Source organism: Odontesthes bonariensis, chromosome 1 (assembly GCF_027942865.1).
Source record: "Odontesthes bonariensis isolate fOdoBon6 chromosome 1, fOdoBon6.hap1, whole genome shotgun sequence".
NCBI classification, from domain to species: domain Eukaryota; kingdom Metazoa; phylum Chordata; class Actinopteri; order Atheriniformes; family Atherinopsidae; genus Odontesthes; species Odontesthes bonariensis.
In genome coordinates this window covers 34,749,625-34,766,353 of record NC_134506.1, presented here as the reverse complement: position 1 = coordinate 34,766,353, position 16,729 = coordinate 34,749,625, and the positions used below count along the sequence as shown (strand labels likewise).

At 42.4% G+C, this 16,729-nt stretch overlaps 1 protein-coding gene across 1 annotated transcript in view; it reads left to right on the top strand.

Moving 5' to 3' along the window:
- Window positions 1-273: 273 nt before the first annotated feature.
- cskl (c-src tyrosine kinase-like) overlaps window positions 274-16,729 on the top strand; it is a 42,486-nt gene continuing 26,030 nt past the window's right edge. Inside the window, exon 1 of the mRNA XM_075465360.1 lies at window positions 274-516. The gene's annotated coding sequence lies outside the window, so the exon portion shown is untranslated. The remainder of the gene's footprint in view (window positions 517-16,729) is intronic.

The following is a 16,729-nucleotide window of genomic DNA, read 5'->3' as shown; positions in this document are numbered from 1 at the left end:
TAGGACCCAGGCTCCTACAGCTTGTCCTCCTAAAATCAACAATAATCTCTTCTGTCTTTGTGCAAGTTGAGGTGATTGTTTCAAATGTATTGCCTTTGTGCAAGATATACATCCCAGTTTGAAACGTAGCAATGAGGTTAGCTCATTGGAAACCTCCAGGTGTAACAAGTCTGCCATGAGTTGACAGTCTCACCTGTTGGCCACACGGTGGTGCTCACAGACCGTTCTGCCCCGTGGCTGTATAACTGTTCCTTTGCGCATGCGTACTCTCTTGGCGGAGCGGAGACCATTTCCTTCCAGGAGAAGGCCTGGTAGGCGAGCGCTTCCCCGCACACACGCAAACATACACACATATGCAGCCGGAGAACAGACAACCGTCAAAGCGGAGCCACGTTTGGGATTGTCCGATATTGCCACCGCAAAACCTGGATACCACCAACCGCAGGAGTTATCCTCATGGGCCTTCATCGCTGATTTTCAGCAACATCTGGTCGACACCACAGTGGTATCTTTGGGGTGAGTTGTTCCACAGCGCAGTGTTTTTGTCTTGGGATTGTTGCCGCTGCAACGTTTTTAGCTCTGCTTAGTCCAGGAGAGCGCACAATGAAATGTCATTACCGTCTTTAACGTTCAGGTTTGGTTTTCGGGTCTACGTCCACCAAAAGCATCAAAGTGTTCCGTTATAACCAGGTTGCCGCTGTGCACGGCTAACGTCAAAAGCTGGCTAAGCTGTAGCGTTAGCTGCTCGTTAACGTGCAGTGTAACGTCACGAGACCCATTATCGGACAGACTGTGGCGTTTATGCTAGGTCTTGCCAGATTTTGATCCTGTTCTCTCCAATAAAACAGTTTTAAGAACACGACCAAGGAAAATGAGCTGTTCCAGTTGTGTCTGAGTTGTTTGTTTTTATATACGCTGTGATGTTTCAGGGGCGGCTGTGCCCCAAATCACCGAGTCACCCGTTTTCTCTTATCTGATTCCATAGTCGGACAAATCGTTACTGTGTCTTATGGTTTTCACCTTTTCCCTCTGACTACCCTCTCTTTTCACTCGGAGCTGTCCAACATTACACAGGACACCACAGATAAGACGGGAAGGGAGTCAAACAAGGAGCCACCAAGCATTGTGTTACATTAGTAATGTACCATTTTGAGTGAACTGACTGTAGAGGTTCAGCTGATGTGACATTGGAAAAGAAAAATAACTATTTGCATGGTAGACACGTGCAAATACTGTGGTTTGATGTTTTTGATATTGTTTTGACTTTGCACTGGGAAGTGAGGGAGACGACAGAGATTATGTCCGATAATGGACCTGGTCGTTTTAGCCTCCGTGTGTGCAGCATTGGAAGAAGGCTTGAGCTGAGGTTCAGCCTCCTTGCCTTGGAGAAGCCTTGATCCTTATCTCCTCACAGACCACGCTTCAATATAAGGTGTCTGACACCACTGCGAACTCTTGCATTTGTCTTTGGCTTTTTTGGAAGTACATTTCACTTGGAATAATTGCGTAGACGGCAGAGCGCCTCAGCCTCTGTTGAGCTGACAGCGTGAAAGTGTTTATCCCACATGTGTAAATCGTTTTTCTCTTGGCGTGGCTCCACATTGAGGTCAGAGGGTCAGGTCAGTCTGTGGAATTGAAATGGTTCAACTCTGGTGTTTTGCTCAAGGAAAAATAGGGTGGATGCTCGCAGACAGTAGTTTTCAAATAAATTGAAGTGAAAGGCATGATAAGTAGCTGCATTTTATTAATAAGGTAAAAAGCATCAACAAGAAGCCCTCAGTCCCTGCAGCCTTTGCATTGTTAAGCTCCTCAGTGCTTCATTGTAACTGTCTGAAATGTTGAAATGCACATACCTTTGCAAGCCATGGCAGGACTGGCAAAAACAATGCGAGTGTGTGGCTGTGGAGTAATGTTGCTTTGCGTTGTATTTTAGGTGATGAGCGTCTGGCTGCTCTGCTTTGTAGCACGCCTAATCAGTTCTGATCTTAGACCTGGGTTGTTCTCAGGGAACAAACCTTATGATTAGTGTATTATCTCGGTGGCCATGCGTGTTATCTGACATGTTAGCATGTTGTAGGAGCTCAAAATCCATAATATCGTCGTTTGTCCAGATCTTATTGCCTATTTTACTAACCGATTGCCTCGGCAGGTTTGACCAGCGCTTTAGCTTTTGGAGTAGAATCTGCGCGGCGACAACAGTGAAATGACCGCCTGATTGGATAGATGGGTCTTTTGTTCGTTTCTGGATTGGTTCCACTCTGTATTTGAACTTCACCACTCTGTTAGAAGACGTATTTCAGTTCCTTGGCTCCCATGCTGGTGAAGTGAGTGCTGATGGTGACAACTATGGGGTTTCTTTTAGAGAAATCTGTTACCATCACTGGTTGTAGCGAGTGGGGGTGTGAGGGCTTGGCATGCACTATCCCCATAGGAATATGGTGAACCAGACTGCGACCTGTTGGGAAGCTTTATACTAGGATCTTTGGTATCGTTCCTCCTGGATTAAATTCAATTACCGCTTCTTTTCTTATTAATGTATAATGTGGATTTTGTGTGCAAAGATATCATACTTGCATGAAGCTAGAAGTCTCTTTCTGGATGTAGCGCCAGTCCACTGAACTGACTTCTCTTGGAAGGTGGCAGAAGCGTCACAGATGAAACTGTGACCACACTTTGTTCTTCCCTTCACTACCTTCTCTTTGCCAGTGTCTGTCCCTGACTGATGACTCGACTGTAGCAGTCCAGTTGAGGTGCAGCTTGACGAAGGCTTGAGGTGACAGAACAAGTTTGTGTGTTGGCTCTCTTATAATTAGCAATGTGTTTGTCTGGGGGGGCTGGTCGATCCTTAAAGCTGAGAGAAGCTGAGCTTTGTTACTGTCACATGTTAAGCTTTGGGACTGGCTTATGTGCTCAGCAGGGAAGTAATGGCTCCTCTGTCTGTACGCTGACCGTCTCATTGCACATTTGAAGCCTGTCCAAGGCCCTGCTGACCTCGGCACAATGGCTGCGTTTAGCTCGTTCTTTCCCCTCCGGACTTATCTCTCCGTCTTTTTTAATCAGTGAGCGCAATAACAGAGAGGGGATTTATTGGTGACTCTGGCACCCAGCTTAGTGGTATGACACTCACGAGCAAACAAGGCACGCAGATGGCGTAAGATCTACCCTACAAGGTCGGAATTGCATCGCTCCATAGATGCCTTCTGCTTAGTTTCTTTTCCCTCTCGTTTCTAATGGGGTGCATGCACGATTTGAGCAATGCATTTTTATTGTAGACCTTGCAAGATGCAAAGTGGTGCCACGGTCCACTTGTGATGGAAGAGTGGTAGGAAATGAAACAGACTGTAGCTCTGCACTCCACCTGCACTGCTTCCTCTTTTCGAGAAGAGTAGGAGCGTCATACAATAGTATTTCGCACACTTGTTTGCGAGGTGTACAGCGGTTTCATTGTCTCCGAGCTGGGAAGGGATCAGGACAGTCTTTGTGTAAATATCAGAGCTGACTGTCTTTACTGGCAGATTCTGGTGAAGGAAAAAGAATACAATGGGTAAAAACAAACAAAAAAAAGAAGCATTTTTCAGATATTTTTTTTTTTAGCCCAGCTTCATTCCTTGGTCATCTTCTCTGTGCACCACCTGCTGAGAAGCGAGAGGCATTCCCCCCCCCCCCCCCCCTCTCTAGCGATCATGCTGTCCTGCAGAATACTGGCATTGTGGTTGAAATCTTGCAGGCTAACTCGGCGAGGCTTCTCCATCTGCGCAGCGGCTGGACGGTTCCTTGATGACTGGGAGGCTCTTAGCGCCACGCCCTCACTCAGGCTGGCTGCACAATGAAGGCAATGATGGGACATGCAGGCCTGACGCATGCCTCAGTGTTTCATTTCACCCACAGAGGATTCCTACCGGGAATCACTAGACAAAAGGATAGGAATGATCCAACTTTTCATCCACTCTGGAAGCTGCAGTTTCGGCCAGCTTCTTACGCCCCTGATTAAGTGTTGCTGCTGGACCATTTGTGGCATTCTAAGATTATAGACCGCTTCCAAGCATTCATTCAAAAAAAGTTATTTTTTTCTATACTTGCACTATGTGATTATGAGCGAACTTGACTAAATCCCCCCCCTTTTTTTTCTTCTTTTAAACGCCTTTTTTCATATGTGTTAGCATATTGGATATATTTAAGAGGTAATAGTGTCACAAAAGAAACTCCCACCAGTTACTGTTACCCATGCTCTCTTCATAATTGGCATGAAAAATAATTATTTGAGTCCAAAAAACACACCAACCAAAACTGCAATAATCTAGCCTATTGGTATCGCATGCATAGGAGCTGCCTCATAGTGTTGTGCAAACCCACTCGCCCCAGTAGCTGCTTACTTAAAGGACCGGTCAGCTTGGTGACATCAATCTGTGTTTTGGAAGAGCTGATTTGAATTAATGAGGTAACAGAGTTTGCTGAGGGAAATAGTTGGACACTTCCTCTTTGAGGAGGAGGTCAGAGGAGCTTTGATGCTGCCATTAATGGAATTTTCAAACCATTAGTTGGAAATTAGTTGACTGTTTCTAAATACCATTCATTTCCCAGCTTTTCAGAGCCAACATCTGTGCATGCTCCGTGCACATTGATAACAGAACATAGTGAGTATAATACATAAGGTAACACATCTTGACTTGAAAATCAACTAGTCTTTACGAAAAATGTTTAAATGTTGACAATGAAATATGCAGCTGCTGGTTCCATAAATGCACCCATAGAAAGTGCATATGTAAGGGATGTCTTATCTCGGTGTAATTTAGATATAGGAATTGATTCATATGGTTTTTGTTTTGGAAGGACAAACCTTTTCTCCTGTGAAATGAACTTAATTGAAGTAATTTGTGTTTTCAGTCCAAAAAAAGTTCTGCTTCTAATGAAATGTCTCGGATCACTGCTTTACCTTTTTAAGCTCATGTCTTAGGAGGGATTTCATCTGCACTTTCTCACTTGTCTTACTGAATGAACACCCTGCTGTTTCGATCGGACCGGCTCTCCGTGCGAGCTGTGTAATTGTGTCAGATTTTTCTTTTCTTTCTCTTTTTTTTTTAATGCATTGGAGCAAACGAACACCAATAATCAATCACTGCGTTCTGCTACCAACAAGATTCGATCTTTTGATGTAATTTTGCCGCAAGCAGATGTTTTAAACGGCAATCATTTTTTCTATCTGAAGAAAATGCTGATGACAGAGGTTTCACTTTGGCCCGTTCTAACATTAGCTTTGCTTTATGCCATCTGACTTTAAAAGCTGATGTGTTTTTAGAAATATATTTGTTGTAAATGCGCATCTTAAAAACCCTCCAAGTGAAATTGGATTAAAAATGGTATTGTCAACCATTTTATAGACTTGAGCCATATATAACGTATCTTGTGGCCAGTGTGATTTGTCAAATGATTTACGTTTGGTTGTGCAGTTTATTTACAATATCTCCAATATTGACTGCTTTTTATTTTTTCATTTTCCCTCCCAAGCTGATTCCCCAATCCCTGGGTCATTTTTACACGGTCCATGTGTTAGGGGTAACCTTTCAATCAGTTTATTTTGGAAATATTGAACTGTTATCTGAATCCTGATCACATGTTTTCCAGCCAAGCAGAACATGAGCTGTGGCTTTTTTTTTCAACTTAGCTTTATATTTGGGTGACTTCTGTTGTCCGATCAGTCTGCCCACCTGCACACACCATGCCTAGAGATGAGCCAAGGCTACTCGGACTCATACGGGGAAGTACAGAGGAAGTCTCGCAGTCAGTGTAAACTTGGGCTTGTTTTCTCTGTTTGTAGAGATGCTAAACCCAGCTGAAGCTATCGTGGCAGGACCTAAAGAGGAAAAAACAAAAACGTGATGAGTCACAGATGATGATGACAGCGTCTCCTGCCTCAGCAGGGAGACTTGTACATACTCTCTTTATCTGATCCCCGATGCACTCCTGTGTAGGTTTTGTATGGTTGAGTCATGAGTTGCACATCAAAGCTACAGGAAACACCTTTGCTTTCATGATGTCACGTAAAAACTTCGGAAGCCTTGGTGAAAGGATTCGCATCTTCTTTGATATTTGGTTGTCATTTAAAGGGAGATTTTGCTTTATCTTACCTGTGTGTAGAATTTCCCTCAGGCATTTTTGTTGTGATTTTTAATGTGAGATTAAGCTAGAGAATAAATGCAGTATGGAGGTATTTAAGTTTGACTGTAGCTTACATTGAGCCATGTCTCTGCTATATATCAGCAGATGATTATCTGAAATGAATTTCCCAAGAGTTGGACTCATGGATGAGCATTTTTCATGCATGGTAATCCAAGGAGCACGAGAATACCAAAGTCCCAGTATCATAGCCCACACGCCTGCAGTCACTGCATCACATGTTCAAAATTACAGTTAAAATTGAAGTGTTTTGTCACTGAGGACACTGGCCTCTTATTCTTGTAAGTTATTAAGGATCCATGTGTTTGTTTTTCAGCTCGCTTTCTCTGTTTGGGAGTCCTGCTAGAACTGTGGGTCAGAAGCACTTGGATATTAAAGCGGCACTATGCAACTTTTTCATGGTCATAAAATTGCTTGGCAATCATCAGATAGCTTGGCTGACCTGTTCTGATGAAAACGGTGACATTTCCATCTCCATCTGGTGGCCCTAGCCCGAAACAGCGCTTGCAACTTTGCCTGTGGCGCCGCGTGCTTTGTTTACCTCTGGAAGTCTCGCGACACACGAGAGCCGAGAACTACTGCTTCACGGCAAGTCTAAAGGGCTCTGAGCCGAGCCAGGGAGCCTGATAAGACACACCTCTCTCCATTAGCTGTCGACGGCTAAATTGAATGTGGTTAGCTTCTAGAGTAGTAATATATAATATGGCTAGACTGTCGCCTTATTTTCTACGGAGCTCCCCCTACAGCTTTGGGGTGTGTATTGCATGGTAAACAAACCCCGTATTACTGAAAGTTGCATAGTGCCGCTTTAAACAGTGATGAGGAGAAAACAGCTAATTGTGAACACAATGCTTTTGTAAGCGTGTCTCGAACAACTGTCATCATGGTATGGTGTGGCTCTTCACTGGTAGGGAACTGCTGTTAATGTCATATAACTGCAGCTTTGAAAAGTGTCTCCACAGCAGCCTCAGCAACCTCAATGATGTGATAAAGACCGTTTTTATTTTGTTGGGTCAGAATCGGATCACCATCTTTGTGAAATTCTAACAAGTATGGGAGCAGTTTTTTCTATCAAAATGATATCAACCAGTAAAGATTTTATTAAGGATAAAAGAAGCTTGTTATATAACCGCACAGCGGCTCGTCCCTTTCTCTTAATGACTCTTGACTTTGGCACACACATGTTCAGTAACTCATCTGCTATTTTTTGCTGATGTGGTGGAGTCCGCATCGAAGGAAAATAAAGCACCTCGTCTCAAGTTTCTGCAGAGCTCCTCCTCGAGTGTCCTGGGAAAGTAAGATTGTCCCAATCCATTTCAACGTATTAATTTATCTTTTTTGGGTGGTAACATGAAGGAGGAGACACAGTGAGGGCGAATGTGTGGTGTTAGACTATTCTTGTTGGTCTCAGAGGGGCCTCATTATCGTTGTGTTTTTTGTGCATGTTGACTCGTCTTTGTGTTTACCATGGAAAGCAGCATTCCAGGACTCCTGATCACATATGTGTATGACCTTATCTGTATGCATCAGTGCCGGCCCAGCTTTAAGGGACTTTAAATGCAGCCTGTCGTCAGGATGTTTGCTCACTGCCTCCTGTTCTGTTCCCTCCAGCTAAGTGTATTCCTTTGTGGCGAAAATGAAAAGTTAACCGCTGAAACAAATTTGTTGCAGAAAATCAGTAAGCAGCGATTTTGATTATTAGGTTGGTTTTCGACCCAAAATACAGCTTTTCATAGGTTAAAATGTAGCCCTGTTAGCATTTACAAATTGTACAGTACATCCTTGGATTTTAGAGGATTTATTCTGAACGACGTGATTGTTTTTGGTGCTTTAGGATCTTTCGTGGGCTAATTAAAAGAAAAGAATAGCCCCAATTTAGACGAGAGCCTGACCGGTATGTATTAGCCCTCGAAGTTATCAGTCGTGTTTACTTCCACAGATATATCCCTGCATACGAGGTTCAGTTTGCACCATAACATTGCATTGCATGGACATTATTTACACCGCTGACATTACTCCTGCACATGTAGCAGACAACATATCACTTTAAGCAGATGTGGGGTCTTCAGTTAGATTGCTCTCGCCATAACTTTGGGAAAGTTTGAGAAATCCATTTCTCAACACATGGTGATGACACATTGACGTTCAGATAGACCAGTGATACTCACTATTTTTTTCACAAGAGCCACAGTGGCAGAGCAAAATCAAGGGAAGAGCCACTTTTACGACAACATACTAAGTCCCTTTTTCCAAATATGCATTTCTACTCTCAGTAAAAACACTCAGTGTATTTAAGTCCAGGTTGAAGACCTATTTTCAGCTGCATTTGAATAAAGCTCAAAACTTAATCACATTTTAACTACTGATTTTATCTGATTTTATCTATTGTTCTTATTTCTTTCTTTTTTTGTTTTGTTTCTACTGTTTTAATGTCTCTGTAAAGCACTTTGAATCGCCCTGTAGTTGAATTGTGCTATACAAATAAACTTGCCTTGCCTTCTACATATTAAACATCCCACAAAAAAAGAAACAACACAGCCAATACATTTTCAATTAAGACCACATTTACCTTAATACTGGGATGAGCGGAAGCTGGCATGCATGTCCTTGACTTTCTTCATGTTGTATTTGTAGTTTGTTGTTGTAATCATAGTGAGACCTTCAAGATAAGCAAGGTTTTTGTGCTAGTTTTTGCCCATTTTTAATTAAAAACCGATCCATTGTGCCTGCATCTCGCGCTGGCTAAAGGAGCTAGCATGCACTGCGGTCAAGTGTGAGGTGGTTTAAGCGGGCTGCGTTGCCAGGTTTAACAGTGCCCCCTTTAGGAAACACCATTAAGCCTTAATTAATACTGTGCAGTATTCGCTGTATGTTATTTGAAAAAATGTATTGTTATTGTTACCATATTGTTATAAGCTACTATGCGAGTGCGAGCCACCAATTAAAGCTTGAGGAGCCGCATGTGGCTCGCGAGCCGCGCAATGAGTATCTCTGAGATAGACCAACACCGTCTTTAGACGACAGACAAAGTTCTAACCTGAGGTGAGAACAAGTACATTACATGCAAACCAGGAGACCATATATGTGTTAAGCCTTTTTCACACATGCATTTACGCCTTTACTTTTTCTAATCGTGTTTCTACTTGTGGGAAATGCAAATGTCTGCATCGTGTAGAGTCTAGGAAACGGAAGAATGAGACTAAAGCTATCATTCCTCTGAAGAATTCTTTATTGGAGCATGTGTGTGGATTTAAAGTTGCTGTTTTTAATTCTGTTTAACGTATCGATGTGCAATTCTCTGCACATTCTGTTGTCTTTTATGTGTGGAACCTGCTTTGGTACAAATGGTTGGGACTGGATCCTCTAAAGTGACATACAAAATGGTCAATATTTGAAACATGATATCCATAAAGCCATACTGTCCAGCTCTGTTTACGCAGACTTCTCTTTAAGGCTTCGCCCTCGTCCCTGGGCTGCGAGCGGATGGGGTTATCAACACAAGCTGCGTGTCAGGCTTTCATGAGTTTACTGAAGACATCCCTGAGCCCTGCTCCCTGCAGGAAAGATTTGTAGTTGCTGCCTCTGCAAACGTCGGCTCGGCATTAGCAGAATCTCCTCTGTGCTGTTTCTTGTGTGTCTCACTTTCTTCGTGGGTTTTCTTCCCCGCATTGTTACTATTACCATATCTCCCAATGTTTTCTCGTACAGTTGAAAAGAGATGCTGGATATGCTGCCTAAGTGCATTTTTCCCCCCGGCCTACACATCACCCTGTAGAGAGCACATGCACTCACACGCTTAAACACAGGTGTATGTTCTTTTGGACGGCATTTACTGTTGTCTTCTCATCCTGTTTTCTCTTTCAGCCGCTGCTGTTGGGTTTTCCTCACTGATAATAGACCGTTTGGCAGGTGGCGCTGGCTGGCGTTCTTTGAGGACAAGTTATTTTTTAGCTTTGATTAAAAGGTGGAGTGTGGGAGAATCAGGCTTGTTGGTTACTTAGTCGCTGCAGCACATGTAAAGGTGCTTTAAGCTGTAGTTAAGCCGCATTTACGTATGTGGCGTGACCAAGTCTGACACACTAAGACTTTCACTCCTGTCCAGTATGCTAAACGTATAATAATCAGAGGAGCGCTGTGCTGATTTACATCCGTCAGTTATCTTCTGAATGTAGCTAATTAGGCTACATTTCTTACTCGAGCCTATGAAAAGAAACCAGTGACCTAGTTAATATTGTCTCTTGGGTTGTTCTTTTGTGGCTGAATCGGTAGCGATTGTTATTCTGAAAGCAATTGTTATTCGCTGTCATTGAAAATTCAGGTTCTGAATACGCTTCTGTTTTTTTCCTATTTTGTTTTCAGCATCAGCGTGTGGACATATTTGGCATTTTAAGTGATTCCTCAAATAGTTGTAACTGAGCCGTTAAAGATGAGCTAACATGACATTTAAATGTGTGGAGAATGTTAAACCCCACCAAAGTGTATCATCGGTCAGATGCTCGGGGGAGAACGGCAGTCTCACTTTCTGTGACTGTATTAATATGCATGTGACACATACACATACACACACACACACACACACACACACACACACACATATACTTACTGCATGTGAATACACACGTGTTGTACAGTCTGAGCAGGCAAATGTGCCTGCACCCCACAGTATACGCTAATGCAAGTCTGTGGTTTTGAATGAATAATTCAGCTTGCTGGCATAGATGGGTGGAGCCTGTATTATTCATGATTGGCATTAGAACCGACAGATGACTGCTGTTAATATTAAGTGGCGGCAGATAGAGGCCTCGGCTAAGTTGCCAGGCAGTCTGCGACGCTTTGCCTCATGCCTCCTATCTCGACTTTCACATCCACCACTCCTGACGTGTCTCCTTGCTGTGTCCTTGCTCGTTTGATCTCTGTCCTCTCCATCTGTGAGCACATTTTTTTTTCATTTCCTTTCTCTCCCTTTGTCTCATCTGTGTCTCCCTTTATTTATTTCCAAAACTTTCAGGGATTGCTCAATCCAAAACGCACTTGATGTTTCTGTAGCACAGTTTAAAAAATCTTTGAAATAACTGATTTCTTTTTAGTTAGTTTCAGCAAAGTCGGGTAATTTGCCAGTTTGGTTACATAATACTAGTATGATCAGTTTTCCAAGACAGCAGATTGGAGCCGCTGTCCGCTGAGCCAGTGTTTTTTTTTTTTGTTTTCTCTTTCCTTTTATCCTTGCAGTCTCTATTTTTACTTGCTGCAAACACTGAATCTCTTTCTCAGTGTGGGATTACTTACCATGCAGGTAATCTATAATCTCTCTTCCGAGCTCTAATATTAGTCCATTAGTCCCTTCTTTTTAGTCCATTGAGTAAGATTTTTCTCCACGCTCTCAGTGCTGCTGCCTCTGAATGTGTCTTTTTTTTTTTTTTTTTAAAAGAGATTCGGAGCTGCGTTTGCTGCTAATGCCCCTGCCATATTGTACCAGCACCCTGTTGTGGCTGCCTCTAATGAGATTCTTTGTGTCGCCATCCCCGTGCTTTGCCTCCTCATCTCCTCCTCTGTTCTGAATGGAGGAGTTGTCATGCTTTGCCATGAAAGGAGAAGGAGAGGCAGTGAAAGCAGCAGCAGCAGCAGCAGGCGGCTTTCTGCCTTCTTCCTTAATCATTATTTTGTATCTTGGGATGTTTAAGCCTCTTCTGGACATGTGTGCATGTTCAAGGGACAGCATGGTTAAACACTGTGTATGCATATGTCTGTAAATATGTTTTTTCTTTCCCACATTTCTTTTGAAAGTAGTTCACCTCTCAGAACCCCCAATCCTCTGGCTTCTAGCCTGCATCCCAAACCTTTTAGGACCATTTTGGGAGCATCCTACTCTCATCTTCCTCCACCTCGATCCGTTAACTCTCAGCCTTGAGAGACCTCAGTCATTTTATTCTTGTATTTCACTCTGCAGCGAGCTTTCCTTTGCATTTCACATCTATTAACTAGCTAATAGAAGGAGGCACACGAGTTCAGTCATGTCCCAAACACTAATAATCACATAAACATGCGTTTATCCTGACGCCCTGTCTCCATGTAGACGGAGTCATCAACAATGGCACTTTTCCATGTGGTGTTTCTTGTTCTGTGCCCTTTTTTTTCTCTTTTTTCCTTTTTGGGTGCAGCTGTAACATTATCAGCAGGAGAGCTGCTGGTGTTCTGGCTAGAATATAGCTTCTCTGGTTCTTGTAAAAGAGATTTTGGTCTTATATTCTCGCCACTGTCAGATAGTTTGGCCGGATTATCAGATGTTTGACATCTATGTTCAATATCTTTATGAAACGTCAACACTTTTTAGAAAGTTTTTATTGCATTTATGGTAAAATGGTGGTCTTAAAGGTAAGCACTTCCATCGGCCTCTTTCCCTTCCTTTATTTTTCCAAAAGAATTCAGTTCAGATAAGAAAAACTTAAGTTTCCCTCCTAAAACTTTCAGAATGGAGCCCCGGGCACTACCAGAAGAAGGAGTTTGTCTGGAGCATTGACTTCTATCCCCAAGTAGATGAAAGAGTCATATTGTTGCCTGTGGTGACATATTCCATCATTTTTCATTGTTGGTGGAGTTTCCTCTTAAAGAACTCTATTCAAGCTTTGACAGTATTTGACCCCAGCTGCGTATAGTTGGACGAGCTGTTTCTGTGGCTCTGGAGCTAAGAATGTTACTCTCATGATCTCACCATCACAAGAAATCCTGAGAAATGTTGTTGTTGAGTTGCACTATGGGTAATGTAGGATCCTTTGTTTTTGCTTTATTTATGTTTTTATTCGTTTAGGGTAAGCCAACTTTACTTTAGTCCTCTGCTAATTTAAGTTTTTTTTTCTTTTTTTACTTGCAAGTGAGTTTCTTAAAATAGCAAATAAAAACACAGCATAACATTTTGAAAACACCATCAAACATTTTCTAATTATAAAAGGGGAAATCCTACACGAAAAGTAGCACAAATAGACACACTCCCAGCAGGCAGACACTTCAGTGCTGTGTCTCCATAATGTATGCAATGATGAAAAGGGCTGCAGCCTGCCTCCGCCTGCATGGATATTGAGAGGATATAAATAGCCAGGCGCGGGTGAGTGTGTACTGGGGCTGGAACCGCAGCACACAGAGCTCAAACAATAAGCAGCCATCACTACCCTTCCTCCCCTCTGCTTTCTCCAGGCCAGCAGCCTCCCTGAGCTCAAAGGGGGTTGGAAGGGGTGGGTGGGCGGGCTGTTCTCTCTCCCTCTTCCTCTCTTTATTCCACTTCCTGCCTCCCTGCTTTTGTAATCTGTCATCAGCAGCAAGCCCGAGCCTGACACTTGTTAAGTCAGAGAGGCAGGAGGACTGTCTGCCCACCTGTCCATCAGTCTGACTGCTCTGAGGGAAGTTTCTGTTGTGCTTCTCCATTTTCTTTCTTCAGTTGGATTGAATATGACTGTGGATTTGACTCATGCATGACTCCTTTAATCTTCTGCAAAGAAGGGAGGCTGTTGTTTTCCTCTCTTGCTCAGTTTCAGTGCTATTTTCTCTCAGATCTATAAAACTGACTTGATGGCTCTCGATAAAATGAGGAGATGAGTTTTGACTGTTTGCATTTTCCTGTGAATATGCAAAGCTTTTCTCCGATTAGTCTAACTTGGCAACGCAATGCTGTTCTTCTCATTTTATATTCAAAGTTTGCATCGTACCGTTTGAAAAAATAATAGAAATAAATCCCCAATATTGAAATGAATCGGTTATAAAATCCTTTTTCATCTGATTCATGAAATTTGTAGTGCTCGCTAGCCTTAATACATGATAAAGAGATTAGTACACAAGTGAAGTATGTTGGTCTTAACGGCATTTCAATGCTGTTTACACTATTAGGATTTTACATAATAAGAATAGTGTAAACAATGATGGGAAATGTGCATGTGGTCCTCCTGAAGCTACAGATGAAGTCAGCTGTGTAGATGGCTTGATATTGCATCACTTTCTCTCAAACTGAACACAGAAAAACATGATTTTTTTTTTCCTGAACTTTAATGTTTCTGAAAGGTCACGTGCAACCTGTACTTCTAAATTCTGGGTCTTTACAGCAAAGCAGCGAGCTACAGATTAAAGTGCAGTAACATGTCGAAGGTTATGCTAAGCACAGTGGAATAGCCTGCAGCCGCAGCTTGTTGCCTTTCCAAGTTCATTTGGGCAGACAAGGCAGTTCGAAAGCATTTCTGTGACTCTTTTAAAGTTGAATTGTGAGGCTAAGGAAGGCTGACAATCGTATTACAGTCTCTTCTCAAAACAAGCATGTTTTTTCCTTGTAGTGTGTGCATTTGTTGTGTTCAACCCAGAAGTTTGGAGCTCCCTGTGGACTTAATCAAATGAAGAAAACTTTTGCGCAGCTGTTGGTTGTCGGTATATATTTGAAGATGTGTTGGACAGGCCTATACAGTTAAATCGTTAGAACATTTGAAAGGCTATAAAACTAACTCAACCCAGAATACAGCAACCATCTGGTTCTCTTTATTTTAGGGTTTCTGTGGGTCAGTTGAAAAAATACTCAAGCTTTAAAAAAAAAAAAAATGTTATGCCTTGGTGAAAAACAGTGCCTTTTTAATGTGCTTCACTCTTTCATGTCTTAGTTGAGATTTAAGTATCAGCACAGTTTTTTAAAACAGTTGTTTTGTGCCTGACCTGTAAAATGTGGCCGCAGCAGTTTGCTGCTCTAGTTTAGCTTCCTGGTGGTTTGTGTACCTACTGGAAATATTTTTTCCTCTAAATATTTGTGAATTACACAGTGATTATGTCACTCAGTTTAATACTTGACACAGAAAGCTCAACTACATTTCTTTCTTTACATACATTTACATTAGGGTTGACCAGTTGTTGCCCAATCTTGATCATTTTTTTGGATTATCAGTGTTTCCCAAACAGTTTTTGATCTAATGAAATGCTTCAAAAGGATCTTTCTTTGGCTGTGATGCACCCACCATGCGTGACTCTGAATTGTCCCTGGGAGTGAGTGTCAGGATGGATGCTTGTTTATCTCATTTGTGTCTGTGCGGCCCTGTGATGGACTGGCGACCCCACCTCTAGCCCAATGTCAGCTGGGATAGGCTCCGGCCCCCCCAACCCTGAGTTGGATTAAGCGGGTATAGAAAATCGATGGCTGGATGTTTTGGCATGGCAGGGAAACACTACTGCTGAAAAGTTTTTCTTCACCCCTGCACTTAACGCTATCTGTCAGAGTCATGCAATCACTGAAGCATGAGAATGCTGACTGGTGACAGCTTGATGGAGGACAGCTCATCCAAATGAAAAAGATATAAGGAAACTGAGGCTCCTGGGATGGCTGTGGATGTTGCTTGCATCACTGGCCTCATCATCTCTGCATTTGTGCTAATGGATTTCTACATCTGTGTTCCTTGTTGGGGTCTTCTCAGCACAAACTTGCATGTAGAGTCATTACTTTAAAGAAGAAAAAAAACTAACTCCCTCCCTTTTTTATGTCACTTAGCCTATCTTGGGTTCAGGTGCATTTCTTCTATTGAACTGTCAGTGTGTAAGTCTTGCTATATGCTATGATATAATAAAATCCTCGTCTAGTTGGCACAAGCCTTCAAAGGTTGTAGGTCTGTGTTAGGTTTTCGCTTCATGCTGCTCTAAAAATCATCCATCCATCCATCTTCTGTACCCACAATCCAATTCAGTGTCGTAGGGGGCAGGAATATATCCCAGCTGCCATCAGGCTGGGTACTTCCTGGACAGTTTACCTGTCGACCACAGAGCGAACACAGAGACAAAGAACCACGCGCACTTGCATTTACTTCAGGGGTCAGTTTGGAATCACCAGTTAATCTTGCATGCATGTTTTTGGATGGTGGGAAGAAGCCAGAAAACCTACACATGCACAGTGTGAACATGCAAACACAGAAAGAGATCCGAACCACGAACCTTCTTGCTGTGAGGTGACATTGTTAACTGTACAGCCTCTAAAATGTCACAGCTCACAGTGCAAAAAGCAGAGCGGTCGAGATAAAGTAGGATTGGATCAGTTCTTTTGCTAACAAAAATGCTAACAATTGAACATCTGCATCAGCGTCAGGTTGATATTTAAAATGCAATTTTTCTTGTCAGTATTGCTAAATTTATCATATCTGCTCTATATATATATATATATATATATATATATATATATACCATTTGCCACTGCAAACATTCTCACTGTCAAGTGCTTTACATATGGGGAAATGTGACACAGCCACGAGTCATTTGTTGTTGACAGTTCCATGCTGTTGACTCTGCAGAGCCTCCAGCCCTGAAAGGATTTTTGTAGGCTTATACTGTATATTTACATACCCAGTAGGTCACATTTCCATATTTTCCCCCCCAATTTCTTTTTGATGCCTTGTCCAGAGCTGCCTTTGTGTGCGTCCACATTTTTTATATTATTCTCATAATATAGATAACCAAAAGGAAACACTCAGGCACCTGTCTGATATAAGGTGTTTTTAACATGGATAAAAGCTGCCTCATGTACAGTCACATAGCTACAAGGTTTATTTAC